This window comes from Triticum dicoccoides, chromosome 5B, assembly GCF_002162155.2.
Source record: "Triticum dicoccoides isolate Atlit2015 ecotype Zavitan chromosome 5B, WEW_v2.0, whole genome shotgun sequence".
NCBI lineage: Eukaryota > Viridiplantae > Streptophyta > Magnoliopsida > Poales > Poaceae > Triticum > Triticum dicoccoides.
In genome coordinates, this window is record NC_041389.1 from 128,440,214 (window position 1) to 128,458,374 (window position 18,161).

Sequence of the window (18,161 nt, forward strand, 5' to 3'; positions counted from 1 at the left end):
CCTATCCTCAAATAGGATCATTAAACAAGCAAGCATGTGCAAACAATGCAAAGATAACAGCAATCTGCCAAAACAGTATAGTCTGTAAAGAATGCAAGATTCATCCTACTTCCCTAACTCCAAAAATTAAGACAAAAATACTACACTTTAGAAGATTTATCAGAGCTCAATATTAAAAAAATATTCAACATTATATCACTCTCTGACTTTTCTAGGGAATTTTTGCAACAGCGGTAAACTTTCTGTTTTGAAACAGCAACATGTATACTTGCAAAATAAGCATGGTAAAGGCTATCCTTGACATTTTTATTGAAAATAAAGATGCAAAACATTATTCTAAATAACAGCAAGCAGATACTAACAAAAGAAAATGACGCTCCAAGAAAAACACATATCGTGTGGTGAATAAAAATATAGCTCCAAGTAAAGTTACCGATGAACAAAGACGAAAGAGGGGATGCCATCCGGGGCATCCCCAAGCTTAGGCTCTTGGTTGTCCTTGAATATTATCTTGGGGTGCCTTGGGCATCCTCAAGCTTAGGCTTTTGCCACTCCTTATTCCATAGATCATCGAATCTTTACCCAAAACTTGAAAACTTCACAACACGAAACTCAAAACAAAACTCGTAAGCTCCATTAGTATAAGAAAATAAATCACCACTTAGATACTGTTGTGAACTCATTTTAAATACATATTGGTGTAATATATACTGTATTCCAACTTCTCTATGGTTGATACCCTACGATACTACTCATAGATTCATCAAAATAAGCAAACAACACAACGAAAACAGAATCTGTCAAAAACAGAACAGTCTGTAGTAATCTATATCAAACGTATACTTCTGAAACTCCAAAAATTCTGAAATAAATTGCTGTACCTGAAGAATTTGTCTAATAATCATCTGCAAAAAGAATCAACCTAAAAGTGCTCTTCTGTAAAACATGGAAGCTATTCTCGTGAGTGCTAAAGTTTCTGTTTTTTTACAGCAAGATCATATTGACTTTCACCCAAGTCTTCCCAAAGGTTCTACTTAGCACAAACACTAATTAAAACATAAAACCACATATAAATAGAGGCTATGTAACACCCCAAAAATTTAACCAGGTTTTAGTTATTAAAATTTTGCCAAGAGTTTAAATTTTTTGCCTGCAAGAATATTTCTGTTGATTTCAGAACCTTTCTTTTTAATATTAAGGAGTTTTTCCCAAGTGGATCTTTCCCAAAACATATTGGACTTCTATGTCCTCTCATTAAAAACGCCTCTTAGCCAGTGGATTTATTTATTAATTTATTTCACCCTGAGCTTTATTCATTAAAATGACTTGTTTTAAGTTTTGGAGCTCTTTTTGTACTACAACCAGTTGATAAATCTTTACCTACTAATAAACCACGCATTGCTTCTGGTGGTACGTCGCCGGCATTTTTGTACAAAAGTCCCTGTGCTTTTAATAATTAGACCCGCAGTCCTCGTCATAAGTCAGCCCCGAACCGGTACAGAGGAGAGAAAATAAGAAAGAAAATCCCAGCGCCCCGCACGACCCTGCCTCTTCGATCCCATCTCCACCTCCATCCCGTCGACACCTCCTGCCCCGCGCCACCCGCCCCACACCGCATCGACCGAGACCGCGTCCCTCCCTAAACGGCAGCGATGATGGAGGGCGCCGCCCACCTCCTGATTGACGGATTCGCCGGCTTCCCGCTCCTCAGGGCCAGCCCCTCCCCCGTGCCGGGTCTAGCATCGGCTTGGAGGCCCCAAGGGGCTGCCGCCGGTGCGGAAGTCCCGCGCGGCCGTGGGGCTGGGGCGATGGAGGCTCCGATGAGCCGCCGGCAGGCAGGGAGACGGGCTCCTGTTGAGGCGGCGGGGCTTGGTGCGGGCTGGTGTTCCGGATCGAGCCCTTCCTCATCTTCCTCTCGTTCGCTTGGCTCCTTCCCTCACAATTGGTGCCCAGGCATCGCCATCGCCATGGATGTGCTGCAGAACGCGGACACCTGCTTCTCCCCCGGGAGGGCCATGTTGCCTCAGGTGCACCCGAGGGGAGGGGGAGGCAGGTGGAGCGCCTGCATCAGCGTGTCGTGAAACCCCTGCATGATTTTGAACATCTCAGGCAAAAGAAGATGATTGGGTTTCCGTGGTTAGGGCTGTTGTCGTCGTGCTTCATCAGCATCGTCATTGCAGGATTCATTTTCTACAAGTACTGTCTTGGGAGTAAGGAAGCAGAGATACCTCTTCAATCCCAAAACTTATATTGTTCCAGGAATTACCATGAGAAGCAAGCACTGAATCTTTCTTGGCTATCAATAAAATCTGTTGCGGCAGTACATGGCTTCTGAAGTGACGAGTAATAGTAATCATGCCAGGTTAATCCAAGCTCAGTCCGTTGGTATGCCCCATGGCTGGATTTGCTTGCTTTGCTGTGTACTGGAGGTGCTCAATGAAATCCGTCAGTTTGCTCTTGGTCTTGGAGGATTACGGAAGAGGATATGTAGATCCTTCCAATCCCTAGCAATGTACTAGAAGTTATAAATGGTGGTCAGTATCAGGTATCATTTTTTTTTGAATCTAGGCAATCAAATATATCCTCTTGTATATATCCAATAAAATTGACAGAGGAAGGCTTAGCTGCTAACCGTTAGGTGAAGTAAGGTTTGTTTCCTATCTTATGTAGTTTGTCGAAAAGAAAGGGCTTTCACCACCATGAGTGTTCCACAAAAATCAGACTTCATGCTTGGTAATACATGAAGTTGCAGTCTTTATAGATATCCTTTATAGATCAAGGATATACATTATCATCTGCATTCATCTGGTGTTTTTTTATGACAGATGGTTGGGGCTGAAACCAGACATCTTCACTGAGATTTAGATGGACAGGATAAGAGTGTCGAGAAAGCATTGGAATTCATATCATAAGCCTTTTTCTACAATAATGGACTAACAAAAAACAAAGAAAAACATGGACCTGAATGTCTAGACATGAAGTAATCAAATAATTCTATACCATGGCTTACTGATGCAAATATGTTGTCTACTAGGTAGTTATGCAAACATCTGTTCCACCTAGGTTCTTACTTATACACACTTGTACTTTCTGTTGTTGTAGTTAATTAAAAATGTTTGTTATTTAATTTGGTTTCTGAAGATGCTATCATTGCAGTGTTAATTAGTCTCAATCTTTTAATGTAAAATACTCTTAACTAATGGTTTGCCATATAGCCATGGAATATATATAGTTTGGTTCGGGCACCCTGAAATAAAGTAAATGTTTCCTTTGTTTGTTTTTTTCTTCCATAGCAAGGATTGAATCATTAGAACCCAAAAGGGAGTTTCATGGAATGTATATTCTATTTGTTGGGCGGGCGGCCTCACTGAATTGGTTGTCTCTGTTTTTTTGTGCCCTCCTGTGCCATTGGATTGGATGGCGTCATTGTCGCCGCAGCCACTACATGTCGGAGCTGTTGCGGGAGCACCAGAAGCTTGTCCTGTTTCACGCAGGTGCTACCAATCTACATCAAGCTGTTGGGCCACGGTGAGAGCCTCGATTCGCTCCCTCGCCGCCGCCGCCCCGTCTACCATTATTTTCCTAGATGGGAATTTGTCCTTGCTGATTTGCCATGGCCTGATTGCTTATGTTTCTCTCTTGTTGATGCAAACATGCTATGCTTGACTCTATTTTGGCCTCAAGGTGCAGGTTGTGTGTGTGTGTGTGTGTGTGTGTGTACCTTGATTCATATGATTCTTCGGTGACAGAAAGTTTTTCATGGAGCACCTTTTCATGCTAATGTTGGCTTCTAATGTTTGTTGTTGTACTTATGCTACCAGAGATAATGCGGGTGTCCTCCTTGCTTAAGCAACATCATGGTGGGGACCTTCAAAGGTTGCCGTCAATGGCGAGTCCAAACCAGATGCATCATCATCTGCTGCCACCAATGCCTAATTTCTGTGGAAATGGTTTTGGCCCGTGGAACCACGATGCGCATCTAGAGGTAATTACGTTACTTATCTGACATGAGGGCGGCATATTCACTCATCCATCATATCTGATTGCATCCGCTGGTAATTAATCTTTAAAAGAACAGAGAATGATACACAAGATCCTCTCTTGGTGGTTTCAAGGTTGCATTGTACTTTTTGCATAACTTAATGGTAGAATAAATCAGGTAAAATAAATCCTGGTATTGTTTTTCTTCTTGCATAACTTATCTTATCTCCCAACAGATTTGTTGGATTGGTGTGGTTGTTAGTCTTAGTTTTAGCCGTGGCTATGAAATTTTGTTGAGAAGTAGGCAAACATAGAAGTTGTTGTTTGTTGAATGAATTTGCTTATGCATCTCTTTTATTCCTAAAACAGTTAGTCAGAAAGATGTTTCACACTGGTGTGATACTATTATTTCTACCCAAGCTCTAATATTTTTAGTGCCAAGAAAAATTGATGCACCCGAACTATGACACATCTCTCTATACTGAAATTGTGGTTGTATTGTTTGTCATCTGAAAACCACACTCAAGTATACATTATGGGACATAATGCCCAGAAAATAATCACCAGGCATGGATATCACTGTTGACCTACATAGTACAACATTGCATAATTTTCTGGTTTTCTGAAGGTACAACTCAGTATTATTTTTTATCATAAATAGATAGAACAAAGGCCACAAGAGCTGATTTTGTGCACCTTGCTGCATGGGCACCCACTTGATTAAGATATTCTAAGTGTGAGCTTTTAGATTTTGAAATAACAAATTAGATTCTAATTATTAACCTGTGTTCAAATTCTAATGTTATCTAACTCTGACAGATTGTCTTTGAGAATAATTTGATGAACCACCATGTCGCTCTTCAATCTGGTTCCATGGGAAAGTAAATTACATCGCTCGAGCGGGTCAACATAGCCTACAGGTTAAGTGGATGCTATCACTTTATGACATCTTTTATTTATTCCCATTCATTCTACCATTGCTTAACTTTGTTTCATAAACTGTTGTTGCTATGTATGCAAATGCAGGATACATTTCTAGAGCTGAAATTTCAGGGCATCAAGAAGTAGTTAACTATGCTTCAAGCAAGGAAGTTATTTGGTATAACTTTTTTGAGGACTAATTTACTAGCTTAATGTTTGGAAGTTAATGAGCTGCAGATATGGCATGTGCGTACACGAAGACCTGATGCATCAAAGCTCGGTGTGGACACCTCTTCTTACATGACATGTTTGTCTACAACTTATCCGAGCTTCAATTTCCAGAATAAAACACATGTTTTTATTTATTATGGTTTCTTCTCTTAGATAACCAAACATTTTGCAGATGTTGATTTTTCATTTCCTTCCAACGCCATTAAATCCCAGTGTTTTCTAATTTGAAATGGCTCCCCTTAGTATCACTCCCCTCAGTTTTTGGAGGAACATGGTGCTATTTGGTGTTTTTGGTTGTGGAAAAAATGTCATTAGTCAGGCACTTTCTAAGGTGGTCAGCTGACTGCTCTGTTGTCATGGATGTGGGAAAATCTTTGTCTATATTTTTTTCTTGGTACCATCTCTATACCGTCTATTGAGTTTGAAAATGTCCGCGGTACTCCAATTCTGAAGCTCTGGTTTATGTGGGATGTGGGGAAAGAGGAAATGAGATGTCTGATGTTCTCATATATGGATTTTCCCCAATTGACAATGACATTGCCTGACATGATGTGAACAATGGAGCTGCTTAAATTCCATGGCAAGCTCATCATGGTCGCTTTCTTACTCCAGATGGGTGGGAGGGGACAGGGAGGAAGAGGGAGCCGCCCAAGGACATGATGGTGCGGCCACTGGAAGCGCTATTCTTCCTGCCCTCGTCCTCCGAGAACGACGGGGACAACGGAGGTGGCGTCGGCCCTATCCTAACCGGGGGGAGAAGAATGGGAAACGGGAAGAAAGATCGCGTTCATGCGTGTTGTCCATGTGTGTGTCGGTCAAGTTTTTAATGGGCCAAGCCCAAAAAATAGTGCAAAACAAATTACAAATGAAATATTATATTGCAAAAAAATTTCGTCACCATAAAAATGATTCCATTTAAAAAATATTGTTGAAATTAATAAAAAAACACCTTCTCAAAACAAAAAAAATATTCATGTTTTTCCGAACAACAAAAAATAAAATTGATTGAAAGACTATTTCATACCAAAAAGAAATACTTGGTGTAACCTTATTTTGCAATAATTGGGTTAAAAATGTGTTTCACAATTGCATGTGGAGCAAGTTATATTTAATATTTCGTCTGGTGCAACGCACGGACATTTGTACTAGTTTAACTAAAAATCCAACCAAAATTTGGAGATGTCATGTGATGTCTCTAAATCACTTTTGTGCAATAATATATTTATTTCATTGCATATTTTGAGTTTTACACCTGTTTTTCAAATCTGGTCCAGTGGGCATTTTTGCACTATAGCCTAATTAAATATCTCCTCAGAGCCTCCACCAAAACTATGGGATATCAGTGGTAACATGCCATCCAACTTTATGCAAAAACCTAGTGATGTTCTTTGGAGAAATTAAGTGTATCAACCCCTTTTTCATTCTGGACCAGACTTGTGTTTTCTATTGCAACTCTATTCATTCTTGCTCTAGTGACCTTGTACTTCCCCCTGCTTGTAGTCAACCCTGCAAAACCCCTAAGTCCAAGAGCATGCACTTTTTGGAACACTTTTGGTCCATGTAATGATGCCATTTACTCCCTGTCCAGAATTGTAGTTTTGCAAAACTTGCACTAGCAAGTTTCTCCTTTTGGCAAACTAACTTCACCACCCTCTCATACACCCACAGAGACACTGATCTGGAGAATTTGGTCACCCCAAGTACTGCTTGGATGCCTTTGGCATTTTGACAAACACCATGAGTGCATAGCCAGATTTGGCATGATTTCAAGTTTACATTGTGAACTTGAGCCCCTGACCTATCCAGCATGTCCCATGGATTTGCCCTAGCCTATAACCCCACTCTGCTAACCCTCTTGTGGTTTGGAACCCCCTAGCATGCCATAGCATTTCGTCGAGCACGTCCCGTGCATGCTCTGGGCGCGAGCAGAGCACGCGTATTGCACGTGCCGCGCCCGAGCTGACGCGTCGCGCCCCTGGTTTGCCACCGCCCTGCGGAGCCACGCCACTCACTAACCTTCTCCCCGCAACGCGCCAAGCCGCCCTGGCAGCCTACAGCACCGCCGTCAGAGCCCTTGGTGGCACGCCGGCGTCCGCAGCGCGTCTCGGCCAGGTCGGTGCCGCCCAAGCTGCCAATGCTTGCCACCTGCCTCCTGGAGCAGTGCGAGCTCATCCGCAAGTGTGTCCCCTAGCGCTCGTTGCCGCCGCGTCGCCCAAGCTACAGAAAGATGGTCGCCGGCGACCTTATCCGCGGTCGCCGCTGAACCGCCTCGACTCTCCTATTTAAGGAAGCCCCGAGCCCGTCCCCGCACGCAGGCAACCTCAGGCCACCTCAATGGCGCTTCCCTAGCTCGCAATCGACCCGGGGAGGTTTTCTTCCCCGTCTCCGGCAACTCCTGCCGCCGCCACTGCCCCAGCCACTCCGGCACCACCAGGGCCTCCCCCTCTCCACTCTCTCCACCAGAAGCCCTATCTTCCTCCCGTGAACCCTTCCCCCTACTCGATTTTGATCGGGAACCACCGCAGCCCTAAAAGCACTTTGCCCCCCTAGGCCTCCTCCGCCGCGAAGCTCACCGTCGGCGACTCCCTCCACCCCCGCCGACCCAACGACCACCGTGAGGACCTCCCCGGTCTTGCGGATCCATCTCGACTCTCTGGAGCCCGCGGGGAGCAGCCATTCGCCGGTGTTGATCGCCGTCGCCTCGCCTCCGTTCGGGCGAAGGAAGAGGAGGGAGGGATGGACTGGTCAAACCTGACCAGTGGGCCCCCTGGACCCACTGTCGGTGACCCCGCCCCAGTCCACGTGGGTTAAGTGGAAGCGCGTTTCCAAAATACGCCTTCGACGTGTACGTAAATATTCGAAACGTTTTCTTTTCTGTTTTATTTTAAATAACAGATTTTGACTTAAACTTTGACCGGCTATAACTTCTTAAATACAACTCCAAATAGATTAATTCTTTTTCCTACCTCTCTCAAATATTGTCTAGTTTATTTTAAGATTTATTTGAAAAAAATTCAAAACAACTTTTTGTGCTGTTTTGATGTTGTGTGTTAATTCGTATATATATTTTTTTAAATAGGATTTTTGGAGAGAGGAGAAATATTTCAAGAGTTTTGAAATGCACCCTGCCTTCCCATGACCTGAAGGCAAGCATTCTGAACCCCGGCATAATATTTTTTTGTGTTCGTTGACACGTTTATAACACCACCTCATTTCGGAGAAATTGTTATTTCATGTGATATGATCATTTGCATGAATGCATATTAGTGATTTCCATGCTGTTGGAAATGAACACACTTGTGATGATAATCATCCTCATGTGCCTTGCATGCATACCGGAAGGAATCCGGGAAAACCTCTACCTTGTGTAGGCATGAGTTTGTCGCCGGTCTCCTTCGGGACGGTTATGTCCGGTATGGCATAGTAAGGTATAATGAGCGGTGATTCTGTTGGTTGAAATATTTTTGTTATACATGTCATGCAGGGAAAAATTATAAACCTCCTGAGTCGACCGTAGATCAAGTCTTGTTCCAGCAACCCCCACACTTGTTTCGTGCTACCACTTGTCCCTGCCACGGGTAGGGTACGGTTCAGTAATTTGTCAACCCCTTTCTAGCACATACCGTACAGAGGGGCCGGGATGAGGGTACCAAGGCCATGGATTAAAGCCAGTCATCCGGTCAGGGGGCATGGGTGTTTCGGTTGTAGCCGAGGGGGTAGCTTCCCTAGTTTTGCGCGCGGTATAAATTTTGTGATCCCATGCTAATCAAGGTTGTAGCCTCCCCACTTAGAGTTTTGCTTAACAGTGTCGTGGGTGATTCCAGACACCGGTAAGTTAAGCTGGTGTGTGCCAGTCAGGTGCGTTTTCATTTAAAAGACCGTAGACGGAATTAGTCCCGATGGACTAAAGGAATCTGTTACTTGTGGGTAAAGAGTACACCCTCTGCAGAGATTAAAACCTATTCGAATAGCCGTGTCCATGGTTAAGGATTATAGTCTGGGATGGGTCAAGTGTCGGTCTTAGTGTCGTTCTTCGGAGGTGAAACTGTTAAATCAGAACTGGCATTACGACTTGTGACATGTGATAATTATGATTATTATTTTTGTTGTGGACTAACCCGTGATATTATTGGTATTATCGAATATCCCTGGGACGGTTCTACCTCCTGGATATTCACTGTGATTCTTTTAAAGCCCTTTATATGGTATCGCTAAGACGCCCGACTGTGGCATTTCTTTTAAAGCCCTTTATGTGGTGTCGCTAAGACGCCCGACTGCGGCATTTCTTTTAAAGCCCTTTATGTGGTGTCGCTAAGACGCCCGACTGTGGCATTTCTTTTAAAGCCCTTTATGTGGTGTCGCTAAGACGCTCGACTGCGGCATTTCTTTTAAAGCCCTTTTATGTGGTGTCGCTAAGACGCCCGACTGCGGCATTTCTTTTAAATCCCTTTATGTGGTGTCGCTAAGACGCCCGACTGCGGCATTTCTTTTAAAACCCTTTATGCGGTGTCGCTAAGATGCCCGACTGCGGCATTTCTTTTAAAGCCCTTTATGTGGTGTCACTAAGACGCCCAACTGCGGCATGTTTGTTATTTATTTCATAATTTTAATACTACTATGTTATTGCATATTCATAAATAACATGCTTGCGTGCATCAGAATTTTTATTATCTTTCGTGACTGACGTCATGAGCATAAAATATTTTTAGCATATCATGGTTATATTATACTTGTGTTCATAATGTTTGCGAGTACATTCAAAGTACTCACTGGCTTGTCCCTGGCTATTGTCTTGGCCAGATTTCTTGCGCGGAGAGGAGCGACCGTGTTGACAGCCCCGGAACCTAAGCAACGGTGATAGCAGCCTCGCGAAGATAGGAGTTAACCTGGTCAGCTGTTCCTGTGGGAATTGGAGTCCCATAGATATTGATGATCCACAAACCGCTTCCGCCATCAATCATTAGAAACCATCTATTGTACTCACATGCCAGAATGGTCTTGTACTACATATTTTGTATTTTGCTTGGAATTTCTGTATCAAGTTGGTGCCTCATCAGCTAACAGTTATCATGGGGCTGGTGAGCACAAGGGCCATTTTCTGGAAATTAATACCCATAGAATCGGTCCCCACAGGCTAGATGAATTATTTATTACTAAACAGGATCAAAAAGTAAAGAACAAAAATAACATTGGGTTGCCTCCCAACAAGCGCTATCGTTTAACGCCCCTAGCTAGGCATGATGATTTCAGTGATGCTCACATAAAAGATAAGAATTGAAACATAAAGAGAGTATCTGAAGAATATGACTAGCACATTTATGTCTAGCACACTTCCTATGCATAGGGATTTTGTGAGCAAACAACTTATGGAACAATAATCAACTATCATAGGAAGGCAAAACAAGCATAGCTTCAAGATTTTCAGCACATAGAGAGGAAACTTGATATTATTACAATTCCTACAAGCATATGTTCCCTCTTCATAATAATATTCAGTAGCATCATGAACGAATTCAACAATATAACCAGCATATAAAGCATTCTTTTCATGATCTACAAGCATAGAAAATTTACTACTCTCCACATAAGCAAAATTCTTCTTATTCGGAATAGTGGGAGTATCATAAGAGACTCGAATACTAAAAATTGTTTCCACATTAAAAGAGTAAAGTTTAGAAAAAGGTTAATCATAATCATGACAAGTTTTATAAATATAATCATCACTACTTTTTATAGCATAAGTTTCATCACAATAATCATCACAAGTAGCAACTTTGTTCTCATCATAATTGATTGAAACCTCTTCCAAGATAGTGGAATCATCACTAAATAAAGTCATGACCTCTCCAAATCCACTTTCATATTCATCACAATAAGATTCAACATCCTCCAAAATAGTGGGATCATTACTTACTAAAGTTGACACTCTTCCAAACCCGCTTTCATCAATACAATCATCATAAGTAGGAGGCATGCTATCATCATAACAAATTTGTATATCAAAACTTGGGAGGCTAAAAATATCATCTTCATTAAACATAGCATCCCCAAGCTTGGGACAAACATTAATTACAGCAAATATATTCTCAAATATGTCATCCTCATCAGACATAGCTTCCCCAAGCTTGGGCCTTTTCATATCATAAGCATAATCATGCTCATCATTAATAGTATGAATAGCACCAATTGTATAGAAATTATCATCATCACAAGGAGTAATAGGAGCAACATCATTTGAGAGGGATACCTTTTTACCTTTGCTTCTCCGTCTTTTCTTTTTATTCTTCACATCATGTGTGGGTTTATCCCTCTTTTTTGGGCTCCTTATTGATGAGATTGGTTGAATAGAAAGCTCCTCCTCGTTACCTGATTCATCATAAGAAATAATAGGAGGATATTGGGAAGTCTCTTCCCTTTCATTAGTATTCTCATCATCTTCTATTTGCTTTCTTTTCTTTATGTAATTGGCAATATAAGGATTTTCAATGCAATTCACCGCACAATACATATAAATTTCTTCTAGATCAAAACCAAGAGCTCTCCCTAGGGCAAATTCTGGAATATTCTTAGTTGCACGTTTCAATTATTCATAACCCAAAAGTAAACTAAGTTCATTATGATGTGCAAGGGAAATAAAGTCTTCATAATTTTTGGACACGATTCGATCATGAAACAATTTGCATTAGGGATTTAAATGGTCACGTTCATTGCAAAGTTCACAAGTACGACGAAGAAATTTTAAATTTGCAGCAAAAACATCTAGCCTTTCTAGCAACCATTTAGTTTCTAAATGCTTATGCCTCTTGCAATACATATCTTCCCTATTTGGTGTGTACTTGCAAACTCTATGCACTCCACAAAAGTTGACATGCTTATAAGAGACATTTTCATCATGACTAGTGCAATCATCATTAGTACTATGGATATTCAAAGAGTTCATACTAACAACATTGCAATCATGCTCATCATTCAAAGATTTAGTACCAAACATTTTATAGACTTCTTCTTCTAGCACTTGAGCACAATTTTCCTATTCATCATACTTATGAAAGATATTAAAAAGATGAAGCGTATGAGACAAACTCAATTCCATTTTTTTGTAACTTTCTTTTATAGACTAAACTAGTGATAAAACAAGAAACAAAAAGATTCGATTGCAAGATCTAAATATATACCTTCAAGCACTCACCTCCCCGGCAACGGCGCTAGAAAAGAGCTTGATGTCCACTACACAACCTTCTTCTTGTAGACGTTGTTGGGCCTCCAAGTGCAGAGGTTTGTAGGACAGTAGCAAATTTCCCTCAAGTGGATGACCTAAGGTTTATCAATCCATAGGAGGTGTAGGATGAAGATGGTCTCTCTCAAACAACCCTGCAACCAAATAACAAAAAGTCTTTTGTGTCCCCAACACACCCAATACAATGGTAAATTGTATAGGTGCACTAGTTCAGCGAAGAGATGGTGATAAAAGTGCAATATGGATGATAGATATGAGTATTTGTAATCTGAAATTATAAAAACAGCAAGGTAACTAATGATAAAAGTGAGCGTAAACGGTATTGCAATGCTAGGAAACAAGGCCTAAGGTTCATACTTCCACTAGTGCAAGTTCTCTCAACAATAATAACATAACTGGATCATATAACTATCCCTCAACATGCAACAAAGAGTCACTCCAAAGTCACTAATAGCAGAGAACAAATGAAGAAATTATGGTAGGGTACAAAACCACCTCAAAGTTATCCTTTTTGATCTATTTATTCAAGAGTCCGTAGTAAAATAACATGAAGCTATTCTTTCTGTTCGATCTATCATAGAGTTCGTACTAGAATAACACCTTAAGACACAAATCAACCAAAACCCTAATGTCACCTAGATACTCCATTGTCACCTCAAGTATCCCTGGGTATGATTATACGATATGCATCACACAATCTCAGATTCATCTATTCAACCAACACAAAGTACTTCAAAGAGTGCCCCAAAGTTTCTACCGGAGAGTCAAGACGAAAACGTGTGCCAACCCCTATGCATAGATTCCCAAGGTCACGGAACCCGCAAGTTGATCACCAAAACATACATCAAGTTGATCACGTGAATATCCCATTGTCACCACAGATAAGCACGGCAAGACATACATCAAGTGTTCTCAAATCCTTAAAGACTCAATCCGATAAGATAACTTCAAAGGGAAAACTAAATCCATTACAAGAGAATAAAGGGGGAGAAGCATAATAAGATCCAACTATATTAGTAAAGCTCGCGATACATCAAGATCGTATCACCTCAAGAACACGAGAGAGGGAGAGAGAGAGAGAGATCAAACACATAGCTACTGGTACATACCCTCAGCCTCGAGGGTGAACTACTCCCCCCTTGTCATGGAGACCGTCGGGGTGATGAAGATGGCCACCAGTGAGGGATCCCCCCTCCGGCAGGGTGCCGGAACAGGGTCCAAGAGGGTTTTGGTGGCTACAGAGGCTTGTAGTGGCGGAAGTCCCAATCTATTGTGTTCCCCAAGGTTTTAGGATATATGGACTTATATAGGCGAAAGAAGTCGGTGAGGGGAGCCATGAGGGGCCCATGAGGGTGGAGGGCGCGCCCAGGGGGTGGGCGCGCCCGGGGGGGCGCCCCCCTGCCTCGTGGCCTCCTCGAAGCTTCCCTGACTTCAGCTCCACGTCTCCTGGATCACGTTCGTTCCAACAATCATGCTCCCGAAGGTTTCATTCCGTTTGGAGTCCGTTTGATATTCCTTTTCTTCGAAACACTGAAATAGGCAAGAAAACAGCAATATGAGTTGGGCCTCCGGTTAATAGGTTAGTCCCAAAAATAATATAAAAGTGTATAATAAAGCCTGTAAACATCCAAAACAGATAATATAATAGCATGAATGCTTCATAAATTATAGATACGTTGGAGACGTATCAAGGTGTTCTGAACATTGGCGTTTGCTCGGGACAAAAACCTCAGCGAGTTGTCATGTGATGCCTTCCTAGGCTTCACAATTCCCGTTGTGGTAAGCTGAGCATCCACCACACCAAAAGTTCCGCCAGTATCTCCATCACTAGGGCACATGAGTTGCAGCAAGTAAAAAAGTAACACCAATTGTCAGGCCCATGGTGAATGACATTTCCACCCTCCTAGAGAATCTCCAATGACCGCTCTATATTGGGGGTAGAGTAAATTACACTCACCGTCCTGGAATTTCTCGGCCCGCTCCAAAACAGTCCTGGAAGTCATGAATCGCTCCAAAACAGTCCCGTACACGCGATCAGGGTACATGTACGGTCATGTACACGTTTCTCATACGCAGACGCGCTAGGTCATCCTCGCGAGCGGGTCCAGCCGGACCGCTTAAATCAGATCGGGCTTGGGATAGTCAAATTTCCCCTCAAATCCCTAACCCTTAATCCCAAATCCTCTCCTCTCGATGGCGGCGGCAGCAGCGTGAGGGAGAAGTCCTTCTCCGGTGCCCGTCGTCCCTCCCCTTGCTACCAGCAAGGTTGTGCACGGCACTTACGTCTCGATGGCTCGAGGTTGTGCAACACACACACACACGACGTTGGCGGCTCGAGATTGTCCGCCGCACGCACGCACGGCGCTGGCGGCTTGGAGCAGCGGCTCGAGGTTGTGTGCGACAAGCACGCACGGCGCCTGAGGATCGGAGACCGGGTGTGTGATCCTGGCGCACTCCCGGAATGGACCTATTGGAGGGTCTCTACAGCAGGCATGTGCTTTGGCCGGACCGCTTAAATCAGATCGGGCTTGGGATAGTCAAATTTCCCCTCAAATCCCTAACCCTTAATTCCAAATCCTCTCCTCTCAATGGCGGCGGCGGCAGCGTGAGGGAGAAGTCCTTCTCCGGTGCCCGTCGTCCCTCCCCTTGCTACCAGCAAGGTTGTGCACCGCACTTACGTCTCGATGGCTCGAGGTTGTGCAACGCACACACACACACACACACACACACGGCGTTGGCGGCTCGAGGTTGTCTGCCGCACACACACACGGCGCCGGTGGCTTGGAGCAGCAGCTCGAGGTTGTGTGCGGCAAGCACGCACGGCGCCTGAGGATCGGAGACCGGGTGTGTGATCCTGGCGCACTCCCAGAATGGACCTATTGTAGGGTCTCTATAGCAGGCATGTGCTTTGGCCGACAGCGGCTCTGGTGTGCCTTCTGAAGATTAGTAGCTGATCGTTTGTTGTGGCACTAAAGATTAGTAGTTGATGTACACAGAAAATTCAAAAAATTTGTTGTGGCACTGAAGATTAGTACTAGTTGTTCGTATGCCGATGGCAATTGTCTGAATATTTTCAGTGTTCTATTGATGAACTGGGATGTCATGCAACGTGATGTTAGCTCGAGATGGAATGCTATGCAATGTAAGATGAATATTCTAAATGGTATGCAATGTAATTCTATTTGGCATGTCCTGGATGAACATCTTTAGATTACGAGTGATTGAAAGGACATGCGGTGCCCCCATGTGTAGTTTTGGTAATTAATGACACTCTCTATGGACTAATGGTTTCATTGAGTTATATTTGAAGGATTTGTCCATAGGCTCTTCTTGAAGTCCATGTGTTGGTGTCAAGGAGTTTATGAGTTGACCAAGGTGCTATTAAGGAATTATCCAAAGATTGGTTATGTGAGTGTTGAGCTTATTGCAAGCATGTCTTGAATAAGAAGATTGTGTGATTATTCATGTTTACCTTCAAGACATCATCCAAATGAAGAGAGTTGGAAAGATTCAAGGTTGATCAAGACTAAGTCAAGAGTGAATCAAGTTGATCAACTCACAAAGTGTAGAAGATGTACCGAGAGGGATCAAGTGATCCCACGGTATGATAAGCATTATCCATTGTGCTTTGTGTACTAACCCATGGTCTATGTGAGAGTTCTATGTGGGTTTAGGTATGTGTTCATGGGCTTGCGTCAAGAGGAAGATATCACTCAACCCATGGAGGATGACATCAAATCAAGGTTGTGTTCTGCAAGTTCAAGTGGAGCATCACGAAGAAATCATGCTTGTAGCTTGCCGTCCATTATGGTATCAATGGACTTGTGAAGATGTGCCAAAGAGTGGCTCACCCATAATGGAGTATGGGGGAGAAATCAACTAGTCTTCATCGAGCGAACGCAGTCGAGAAAGGTGGTCCAACTTGAGGGAGTCAAGATCGTCATCATCTAGCTCAAGTGGACTTCGTGCAAGGCAAAGGTTTGCCCTTGATAGGTTTTATATTTTACCGGTCTCACGGTGACAGTTTGGAGACCGGGTTATAGGATCGATAGTCGTACTATCAAGGGGAGCTCTCAAGTGAGTAGCTTGATCATATCATTCGTCGAGAGCTCAAACCATTGCATCCTTGCATCATCTTTCTTGATTCTTATTTGTTTTATCTTTTGAGGTTTTAGAGCTTGTGGTTATCTTTGTGACAAGCTCTAGTACTTCGAAAACGGATTTCATATGCCTCTTCTATTGCGTTTTGGGTGTTGTAGTTTTTATCGGTCTTATTTGAGGAAGGGTTCTCACCATTTTCTCTTGGGACTTTTCTAATTTCCTTCTTAATGTTATTTCTATCAATATTGTGTTAGCCCTTGCTGCTAGCTTTCCAACAAACTTGGTATCATCGAATTCGGAGTCCGTTTGCAGAAGTTGTGGTAGTTTTGGTGTTCTAAAAAGGTTGCAGCGGTACTACCGCGGACATGAGTGGATGTAATTTTTTACTACCGCTCCAGAGCGGTACTACCATGGCTAATACAGCGGTAGTACCGCTCCGGACCAAAAACTCGTCACAAGTCCAGCGGTGGTAGGCATAGATGTATTTGTTTAGTACTGCTCGCAAGCAGTAGTACCGCTACCCTTTGAGGTAGTACCGCTACCCCTAGTGGTAGTACCGTGAGGTCGAGCGGTTGTACCACTCTGTGCGGGCTGTGAGTATAATGGTTGGATTTTCCCCACCTATAAAAGGGGGTCTTCTTCCCCAATGAACATTATCCTTTGAGCTCGTGTTCTTCCCCCATTGTTGACCTTCTTCGAGTTTGCTATCTCTCAATAACTCCATGGATTCTTGCTAGTTTTGGGGGGAAAAGAGAGAGGAGATCTAGATCCACATTCCCACCAATCACTTTCTCCTCTATGTGAGGGAACCCCATGGATCTAGATCTTCGAGTTCTTGGTGTTCTCCTTCTTGTTCTTCCTCTCATTTTCCTCCCTAGCATTAGTTGCTTCGGTGGGATTTGAGAGAGAAGGACTTGGGCACTCCATGTGCCCTTGCCATTGCATTTGGTGCATCGGTTTGAGTTCTCCACGGTGAGACATGGAAGTTACAAGTTAAGAAGCTTATTACTATTGGGTGCTTGGTACCCTTGAGCTTGTTCCTCTTGGGTGCTTGGGCGCCCTAGACGGTTGGTGGTGTTCTGAGCTCAATCATTGTGGTGTAAAGCTCCGGGCAAGCGTCGGGGTCTCCAATTAGGTTGTGGAGATCACTCCGAGCAATTTGCCGGGTACAGTTGACGCCCCCAAGGGTTGCCAAAGTGTACGGGTTCAGCGACCGCCCCCAAGGGTTGCCATTTGTATGGGTTCGGTAACGCCCTCAAGGGTCCCTTAGTGGAATCACGACATCTTGCATTGTGCGAGGGCATGAGGAGATTACGGTGGCCCTAGTGGCTTATTGGGGAGCATTGTGCCTCCACACCGCTCCAAACGGAGATTAGCATCCGCAAGGGCGTGAACTTCGGGATACATCATCGTCTCTGCGTGCCTTGGTTATCTCTTACCCAAGCTCTTTACTTATTCATTTCACTTTGTGATGGCCATATTGTTTCTTGTCTTATATCTTTGATATCACTTAGTTGTTTATCTTGCTTAGCATAAGTTGTTGGTGCACATAGATGAGCCTAGTTGTTGTAGGTTTTGTGCTTGACAAATTAACCGCTAGGTTTATTCCACATTTGTTCAAGCTTAAACCGTAATTATTTTAAAGCGCCTATTCACCCCCCCTCTAGGCGACATCCACGATATTTCAGTG

At 43.2% G+C, this 18,161-nt stretch overlaps 1 long non-coding RNA gene across 1 annotated transcript; it reads left to right on the top strand.

The window, feature by feature from the left end:
• Positions 1–2,365: 2,365 nt before the first annotated feature.
• LOC119305282 lies at positions 2,366–3,876 on the top strand. The gene is made up of 3 exons (XR_005148597.1): positions 2,366–2,545; positions 3,439–3,528; positions 3,822–3,876. It is a non-coding gene; the product is annotated as an uncharacterized LOC119305282 (long non-coding RNA).
• Positions 3,877–18,161: the final 14,285 nt, after the last annotated feature.